This window comes from Tasmannia lanceolata, unplaced genomic scaffold (genome assembly GCF_043159265.1).
Source record: "Tasmannia lanceolata isolate RefF3 unplaced genomic scaffold, GAP_Taslan_0.1 ptg000015l, whole genome shotgun sequence".
Lineage (NCBI taxonomy): Eukaryota > Viridiplantae > Streptophyta > Magnoliopsida > Canellales > Winteraceae > Tasmannia > Tasmannia lanceolata.
The window spans coordinates 30,057,076-30,067,301 of record NW_027518692.1 but is presented as its reverse complement, the minus strand read 5'-3'; the positions used below and the strand labels follow the sequence as shown (position 1 = coordinate 30,067,301).

Below are 10,226 nucleotides of genomic sequence, written 5' to 3'. Positions count from 1 at the left end.
ATATCATTTCCCAATTTTAATAGCATAGAAAGTAAAAGTAAACTAATAATAAATGCACATTTGGAGACATGGATCCAATGGGGACGCCATTGTAGCTGGATTTTGCAAGGACATCCTTCAGTTTAGCATTCCCTTGGCGCCCTTCAGTTTAGCATTCCGTATTGGATATTTGCCTATTTGGTATATAAGCAAATATGTCACATTTGAACATTCTCCTGTGACAATGAGAATTGATATGGTGCAATTAATTGCATAGGGTTTTGACTATAAGGTGCTTTTTGGATGTAGAAAAATAAAATTTTGGAGTTTTTTTTTTTTATGGAAATCAGTGTACTTTTGGGGTAGACACGAAAAAAACCTTTACAATTCATTGGGGGGCCATGGCCACCCCCACACTATATGTATCTTCCCCCCTGGAGATTAGGATTATGTCCAGTGAGATCTTGATCACGAAGTCTGATACTATGCAAAAGAGACTCCTTGTTTATGGGTCAATCTTTGCCTCCAATGTGCATCTGTAATTCTTTCTTTAATGTGCACTGCTTTCATAAAAGAAGTAGTGAATATGTGAAGTGGGGAGATAGGAAGAATACATAGGGAGAGAATGAGGGTTCATTACAATATGTTTAACTAAAAGCAATAGTAAGGCTACTCATATGACAACAACAAAGTTACCTGTTTTCCCACTCTCAACCAACACTTTACAATTCACAGTGATCACAGTATAGATCTAAACATGAAAATAAAGTAGTAAATGGACATTATTTTACCCCCACTAAGTCTGCACGGTTGGGAATTACCGGGACAAGATAGTTACCAAACAGAGAATCAAAGCTTCTAAAATTTCCAGTGGATCCATCTTGTTGTGCCTGTGCTACTGCAAATTTCTTGGCTTGTTGAACCTTTAGATCAGTTCTAACTACATGGACTGCTGGAACCTACATAGCCAAGCTCCCGGTGAGGATCTATCAAGGTTTAAAATTTCATTTTCGGTTTCAGCAGAGTCCAGCCGAAACCGAAATTTAGGCCGAAATAACGAAATTTCGGCTGAAAATCGGTAAAAGAGAAAAAAAAATCTTGAAATCCGAAATTTCAGCCAAAAATTTAGTAATTTGGGCCAAAATTTCAGTAAAAATTGAAATTTCGAAAAAAGAAGAAGCCGAAACACAGGAATTGGTACTTTCGGTGTTGGCCTCAGCCAAAATCAATTTCGGCTGGAATTTCAGCATTTCGGCTGAAATTTAAAAATATGGACAAATAAAATCCAATAAATGCTCTGAGAAACAAGACAAAAAACGCATACTGCTGAACTGGGTACGGAAATTGCAGATTGGTTTATTGTTTCAGCTAGAGAAGGGACATTCCTGCAGAAGGGAGAAAATGGTTACCTAAACAGATATACCAACAATCACATACAGTTATAATCCGTGAAAGAAAGCAAAAATTTGAATACATGTTAGCATCTTCATACCCAAGATCAGGAATTCTCTTCTTCAAAATGGATTAGTGATTTCAAAAAAGAAAAAAAAGGTCCGGCCCAGTGCACGAGGCTCCCACCATTGTGGGGTCTTGGGAGGGCTAGATGTATGCAACCTTACCCATGCTTTTGCAGAGAGGCTGTTTCCGTGACTCGAACCCGTGACCACCAGATCACAACGGAGCAACCTTACCGTTGTGTCAAGGCTCACCCTCTTCAAAAAAGAAAGAAAAAAGAAAAAGAAAAATCCCCTTCTATTTTACCTTTGCCATTGTACCCAAAATTTATACTAAACTAATGCTAGCATGACAAACAATGTGATGCTTTTCTTCCTTTAGTGTCATACTGTTTTAAGCAAAGTTTTTTTTTTTCTTTTTTCTATTTCTGTGGAATGACAAAACTAGTAATAAAACCCCATTGCTGTGTGTGTGTGTGTGTGTGTGTGAGAGAGAGAGAGAGAGAGAGAGAGAGAGAGAGAGCAGACGATGGAGTGTTTTTTTATTTATAATAAAATATTGTTATCTATACTATATATATATATAAAGCTGAATGTGGTATGCCGAGGGTGTGCCACGTGGCACCCCCTCTGCGTACCGCATTCAGCTTTTTACGTTTTTACGTTATGAATGTAGTGGGACTCACGAAACTTGAATTAACATTTTCACACGAATGCAATGGGACCCACGAAACTTGAATTAACGTTTTCACACGTTTTCCTCCAACACACGTAACTTTAATTAACGAAATTGGAAAACGTGTTAAGGGGATGAGGACCCGGATTTTAAAATGCTCCTTATCTTAGAATTGACAAAACGCCTACAATAAAGGAATGTAACAACGTGATAAGGGAATGTGATACCCGGAATGTAAAACGCATCTAATATTGGAATTGACAAAAAGCCTAAAATCAAGGAATGGAGAAATCCCCTAAAATCAAGGGTTGATTAAAACTAATCCGGATTTTATCAATATCATATTGGATTTTATCAGAAGCATGATTTTTCTAAAGCTTTCTAAAAGCTTTTTTTAGAAATTAAGAAAGTTCTAAAGCTTTTTTTTTTTGGGCCACCCCGTGCATCGCACGAGACTGCAACTAGTTATTAAAAATAAAAGGGATTGTCGATAGTTCGGTTGCTTCAAAATTTTTTTTTTTTGAAAGATGACAGAAATATATTAAAATCATATGAAGAATAGATGCATGTGGGACCAGTAGTCCTCCAAGTATTACAATGTATGAAGACCTGGAAAAGTCCAGGGCAGAGAAAACAAAGATGGAAAACTATAAAGCCAGCGATTGGCCCTCTCATCCGTCTTCCGGCTCCTCCCAGAAACAACTCTGAAATCATCAAGTCCCAGCCACCTTCCAAAGTATTCTTTCCTTCTCCAGTCACCTTTTGAAAAATTCAAGAAGTTTTGCTAAGTCCATTGCGGGCCTCCACCAAAATCTTGGTGACCGATGACATAGTTGTCAACCCGTGACTCGACTCGTGACTCGATTTCTTAATTTTATGACTCGTGACTCGACTCGACTCGTGACTCGTAAGAGTTTTTGAAAAGAGTAGAAATGTAGTTGAAAAAAATATCATTATATCTCAAAAGATGAAACATGTAAAAAAATACAACCCAATTGCACATAGATAAAGCACTGAGCAAAAAATATCCATCTATGCATCCATAATATATACTAAGAACGTAACTTTCAAATGTCATTCACCTTTTCCAGAAAAAGTTTGTCCTGAAAAGTATTTTCCCCTATATCATGTTTTGATCTTTTGATTAGGGTTGCAACTTGGGTCGGGTTTTACCAGGCCCGCATCAGCCCGACCCGAAAAAACACTGGGTCGGGTTTAAGGAGGGTGGGTTTTGGGCTGGGTCGGGTTTGAAACTCAAAAGCCCGGGGTATTCTCGGGTAGGGCCGGGTTTAGAGGGGAAAAACCCGACCCGAATTTTAAATCCGACCAAACTTTATATTTGTATTTACAAGGAACGCTAGGCTTAATAGCTACTTTCCTACCTGAAGCTACGGAGGGTTTCACATCTGTGGCACACCATCCTAAGGCCAGCTGTCCATGGCATTAATTTGATATTCATTTTAGTCAATGCTACAGGTTAACTTTTTCCTCTGATTTCGGTTACTAGCCTTCTCCATTTTGACGTATTTACAAAGGTACACTAACTCAAGTAGACAAAGCTCCATATTTGAAGAAGAAGAAGCCACTCTGGACAAAGCTTCATTTGTGTTACAATGCAAACCATCCCATCTGGGAAGAAGAAGATGAAAGAGAAGAAGAAGAAGAGTTAGAGGAAGGAGGGTGGACATTTGATACTGTTGCACTCTGGACAAAGTTCATATACGAAGCTTCACTAACAAGTAATTGAGTTGCTAAGAGCTTTCGTTCCCTCTCCTGTTTTCTCTCTTTTTATGTCAAACCTCCCCTGTTTTCTCTCTTTTATATTGAAAGACAGAACAACCAAAAAATTCACTAACCACGAATGTAGCTACTATATCCTGGTGTATTTGCTTGAGAACTGAATGCTGACTGAATGTCTCAGAATTAGAAAGCATACGGGTTGTTTGGGTTTAGATCCTGAAGAGTGGTGAGTTGTTAGACATGCTTCTTTTGGAGTGGTATACACATGCCTTTTTTACTTTGGAAACTTTTTTTATTTCTAAATATGGTGATCCATTGATGGGAGGAAGATAGGAGGAAATTTGTTTCTGTTCAAAGCGGGAGAATTATAGTACTATATAGCGTTGGATTCTTTGCAAATTCATGTTGGCTACAGATTTAAAATTTCCATGAAGGGAGCTCGTTTACCTACATTTTGGGCAATTTTAGGTCTTCTCGGGGCTTTGTTATCAAAGTTAGCAACCTGGATGGAAAATTTTAGCTCTTATTGTAAAATCACTATCTACTCTCTGTTTAGGGAATATTAGGTAACTACTCATTTGCCATTTTAAAAAAAATAGGTAACTTTTCCAGCAACAACCTTTTATCTTAGTTTTTGTAACAAATATCTTTGCAAGCCACTGATTTAGATTAAGTAGGTTACTTTTCAGGCAACAACCTCTGATAGGTGAAGTCTTGAATGAAGCTCAGGGCGATAAAGGCGGAAAAACCCGACCCGACCCGACCCGCCCGAGAAACTATCTCGGGTAGGGCCGGGTTTATGAATAGTGGGTTTTCCAAAGAGAAACCCGGCCCGACCCGACCCGAGATGGTTTCTTGGGTAGGGTAGGGTTCTTGAAAACCCGACCCGCCCGACCCGAGTTGCAACCCTACTTTTGATGGGGTGGGATGGAGCCCATATTCTATACCCAAGAATATGGGAACACTTGACCCCGAACCCGAACTAAGATAAGGGGGAACAACCTGCCACTGTGGGGCAGCGATTTTGGCGGAGACGAAGCTCATACATTGGTTATGGCTTCCTTCCATTTTTCACCTCCAAGACTCGCCCAAATGTGTTTCCCAGGGCTTCAACCGTTGAGGTGGCCCAAACATGGAGAGGGATACCATAAAAATTAACCTAGAAGGTTTCCGTATCCTGAGGGGATTTAAAGCTCCAAGGGGCTAGCGAGAGTAACTAGTTTTCCCTAACCTTTGATCCTAAAGCCAATGATCTTACGACCTCCTCCTCTGAGTTGAACATAAATAACACTTCGTTTTTAGCTAGAGTACATGGACAAAGGAGGGAAGGAATGCCCCAAACTCCTTTGGCCCATAACAGCATAACCACAGGTCATTGAGTGTCCCAGAGTTTTCCTTTCTCCTTCCTATCAAGCAAGGTTTTAGAGATTCCATCCTCCTTTCCACTTCCTTGCCCGAGATAGATAGAAGCGAAAATCCACCAAATTCCACCCTCAGTCATTAAGGAAATCGACCCAGAATCCGGCCATCGACAATCTTCCGAAGAGGATTCTTCGACAAGATCTGAGTCATTCTTTTTTCTTTTTTTTTGAGAGGCACCATCGACACTTCTCCCTTCGGAGTGATCTCCCCCTGGATTCTACTATCCCCGAATCCTTTTTGTAGATGTGGTAGACCCAGGTATTTGATCATGCTTTGTCTGCTGGTGCTTACACCGGCAACAACACCTCCGCCATTTGAAGTTGCAATATGCACAAGATGGGCAAAGCCAGTCTCCCTTTTTTCCTCCTTTCCACCTTTCCATGGCAGCTGACTCTATATTGTCTAGCAAAGGCCGGTTGCTTCAAAATTGGACACGAGGAAATCTTATATAGCTATATAATGCATCAAGATAAAACCATTTTGCATTTATGACTACAGATAGCGCCATTGTATCATTTCTCTTTATAGAATGACGAAAGATGCCCATAATTGGTGTCTACATTTCTCATATGCAAAAACTTGGACGTAAAAATGAATGGCAGTAATGGATATACCAACACTATAAAACCACTAAAATATCACAAGGTTCGTAAAAGTATGTTATAGTATTTGAAGAGGAAATATATTACAATTACACATCATCTCATAAAAGATATACAACAGACCAAAAAATGCATCTAGACATACAAAAGATTAAAGATAGTCTCATTATATCATTTTTTCACTCAATTACATTTGTTATTGATTAAAAGAGTGCACATCATTACAAAATAGGTTTTCCTATTTATATTCTTGGTTTAGGAGTCACAGTTTCATATTGGCTCATTTTATCATACGCCGCCACCCTCCACCACCACACACATACACACATCCAAGGTAAGAGAACATAATTTTTCATAGCTGAATCTCCCATCTATCACACAGTATGGATCCCTAGCTCTCTAGCAAATCAAATAATGCTTTTGCATTTTATCCCAGCCAGAGCTCATGGATTAGTCACTTTGGCTTGTGTACTCCATTCTTGTTGATTATTATGCATTTGATTTATGTCGATGCAGAGGAGCCGCACCTTGTCTAAATAACCTAGCTAATTGCCCACTCTTAATTTGATCACATAGAACTTCTAGCGAGATTTGGTCTCAACAAACACTTCTAACGAAACTTGGTCTCAACTAACCATCTCAATCGGTCAACCTGCCTACTATTATCAATCGATTGCTTTTAGTTGGGTTTAGACGCTGTAATCAATGGAAGAAGGATGGAGAAACAATGAAGAAAGGAAGAGAGGAGAGTGAGAAGATGCAACTACGGTGGAGACATAATGGCATCATACATGAAGTGATATAACTCTCAATACCCCCTCAAGTGGTGAGTATATATCGTACATGCCCAACTAGCCTAGAATAGTCTGTTACCGAGGGCTAACCATACCTTTAGTAACAAAATCAGCACATTGGTTCATGGACCTCACAAAAAAGTAAACACAGTTCCCGAGACGTAACTACGGCGGAAACGTAATTTGGGATGTAATCATCAACCCTATGAAGATGCATCTTCGGTGGAAATGTAATTTGGGGGCTGTAATCATCAACCCTTAAACGGAAACGACAAAAATACTCATATGTTTTGGCACCATACATAAAGTAATAATAACTCTCAACACCCCCTCAAGTTGGTGAGTATATATCGCACATGCCCAACTTGCCTAGCATAATCTGTTACCAAGGGCTAACCTTACCTTTAGTAATAAAATTAGCACAACCAATCTCTCCACTGTTGCGATGGCTTGGAACGTTCCTTAAACCTTATAGGTTGAGGTTTCGAGGATTGGTACAAGCAATTAAAAAGTAATAAAATCAGCACATTGGTTCTTAGACCTCACAAAAAAGTAAACACTGTTCCCGAGACGCTATCCTTTCTCAAATGAAATGTCTGTCAACCTCAATGTGTTATGTTGAATCATGTTGAACAGGACTGTGAGCAGCGTTTATTGAAGCTTTGCTGTCACAATATAACTGCATATGCCTCTCAGTTTCAACACCAAGATCTGAAAGGAGATCTCAACCATATTAGTTCCGCCACTCCATGAGTCATTGCCATTACTCTACTTAAACGCTAGAACAAGCTACAACAGACTGTTACTTGCTTAGCCATGCAACTAGATTGCCTCCAACCATCGTAAGGTAAATAAGTAGATCTTCTGTCATTAATGGAACCATAATTGCTGAATAGCAAGCCTTTTTTCTGGGGCTAAATTGAGATACTTAAGAATTTGATCCGCAGCATCTAGAAGAGTGATACGAGGGACGTGCATAACACTGACGATGTACGCAATGTCAGGCCTCATGAGGGATAAGTAGAGAAAACAAGTTACAAGTCTTTGAAATCTCCCTTTGTTTGAGTTGGAACTGGAGTTGTTGGAGAGAGAGAGAGAGAGAGAGAGAGAGAGAGAGAGAGAGAGAGAGAGAGAGAGAGAGATGGAGTGAATGGAATCATGTATATTAATGATAAAACCCTACATCACATGCAAAAGACATAAATACCCCCAAATACAATATAATTCCCATAGAAGAAATAAGTAATGACCCTTATCTTCTACACTACCCCTCAAGCTGAGCATAGATATCAATCATGTCCAGCTTGGATAAAATAAAGTTACAATGGGACTTCACAACTCCATTGTCAAGGCATCAACGAGTTGATGATAAGTACACACAAAGAAAAGACAAATCTCATTAGACAGCACATGTTCACGAATGAGGTGCCTGTCCACCTCAATGTGCTTCGTGTGATCATGCTATAGATAATTATTTGCTATGTTGAAGCATAGATGCATACGGCATGGAAGTGACACCCGTAACTCATTCAAAAGACGCCTCAACCAGAGTAATTATGCCCCTCCATGATCCATAATGTGATATTATGCCTCTACGCTCAATCTAGCAACTACAAACTGTTTCTTGCTGCTCTATGTAACAAGTTTACCACCTACAAAGGTACAATATCCAGTTGCAGATATCCTTTCATCAACTAAACTTGTCCAATCAGCATTGGAAAATGTTTCAATCTTCAATTGATCATGGTCTGCAAATAATAATTCGTTCACTGGGCAAGATTTCAGATAGCAATGGATTCAATCGACTGCTTCGAGTAGGGAAATCCTAGGAGCATGCATACACTGACTCACCACACTCACCATGTAGGCAATATCTAGGCGAGTGAGAGACAGGCACAGAAGTCGACCTAACAACCTTTCATACATACCGATATCAAACAAGAGAGGCCCATCTAAGTTACTTAACTTGTGACTTGGATCAATAGTTGTCTCTGCTTCTGAGACCTCAACTTGCCAGTATCCCTAAGTAAATACACTACGTATTTCTTTAGAGAAATAAAAATACCCTTCTTGGACCTTGCCACTTCAATTCCCAGAAATTGTAGGAGGACTGATGTTACGTGCCAAATCGTCCGTAACACAAATAAACATAAAGAAAATAGAAAAGAGAGGGGAGAGAGGTTGATTCGAGGCAACCGGACCTCCTAATGGCTCGATTCGAGAGGAACCATGACCCTCCAAAACAAAGTTAGCTTTGCTGTTTTAAAATTCATCTTCTTCTCATTTCATTATAATACAACTACTTAAATACTAACACAAAGTAGTTACACATCACCCATCCACTTCCCCACTTACAACACACACCATCAACAAGTAACACCCACTACCCTAAACATATAAACCATAACTCTAAAAACACATTCCCACAAGTAGATAATAATTAGATTATAACTACCCATATGCACCATAATTGTACGCACAAAACAACCGACCCTTCCCTCGAAGCGGGACAAGAGGCCGATCTCCCATCTAAGAAGATCAATCACATCGCGAATCGATTCGGGTTTGTAACAATTGGTATCATAGCAATCGATCCTGTTCATGGATACATCTTAGGAGATTTTGGATTTTGGATGATGTTCTTGAAAATGTTTGGCATATGTATGAGTTTTAGAGATAAGGGTTAGGGTTGCTGATCCTAATCTTGAATAAGGAATCTGAAAAAAAGAAAAAAATGATCGAGCGTTACCTTGGCTGTACGAGAGATTTTACGGTCATAGGCAATCCACGCTCGAATTTTCTTTTCTTCGCCATTTTCAAACGAAAATCTCTTCTTTGTTAGAGAGAAGGAATGCGCGCAACTGTGAGTAGAGGGTGTGTAAATATCAATGCCCTAGAGCCCTGTTTGTATCGTAGTAATTTTCTGGAAGTTTGGAAAGGATAAATGTTTGTGACATGGGATTTGCTAGACAGTTTGGCGGAAAGTCATTTCGCGGATCGCTTTTGCACCAGAGAACAGCCACAACGGTCGACTTTTCAACAGATTTTGTCTTATTCATTTGGTTCATGTGAGGTGCCTGTTCTCTCGTCCAAAAGTGAGCCGTTAATGGCTTTCCCTGAAATAACCTGAATCAAAATAATTCCCTACACTTGACTAGATCGAATCAAACATAAATCATAACTCTTCATGATCCAAATCAAATTTAAATTTAAAGGGAAGAGTACCTTTCTTTATGAAAACAAATGCAATGACATTAGATCATACCATTGGATCCATCTCATTACTTGCCTTCCATGCCTTGAAGATCTCCGAATATCATCTTATGATTGTTGGAGAAAAAGTTAACGGTGGATATGATGAGAACATGGAAATTGAGATGCTTCAAGGCGCTTTGTTGCTTTCCTTGAGATGATATTCTCCCCCAGCAATTATGTGCAAGGGGAACCACGAATTCGCCCCTAGATACAATGAAGCCCGGTGAATTCTTCAACAATTGTTTGTCGATGTTTGCACTAAACAGAAACAAACCTCGAATCAACCTTTGGATTTGACAGATAT

At 39.4% G+C, this 10,226-nt stretch overlaps 1 long non-coding RNA gene across 1 annotated transcript; it reads right to left on the bottom strand.

The window, feature by feature from the left end:
• Nucleotides 1–564: 564 nt before the first annotated feature.
• LOC143846554 (uncharacterized) lies at nt 565–9,575 on the bottom strand. Its single transcript, XR_013234783.1, has 3 exons — nt 9,417–9,575; nt 1,304–1,364; nt 565–938 (listed from the first exon to the last, which is right to left on the bottom strand). It is a non-coding gene; the product is annotated as an uncharacterized LOC143846554 (long non-coding RNA).
• Nucleotides 9,576–10,226: the final 651 nt, after the last annotated feature.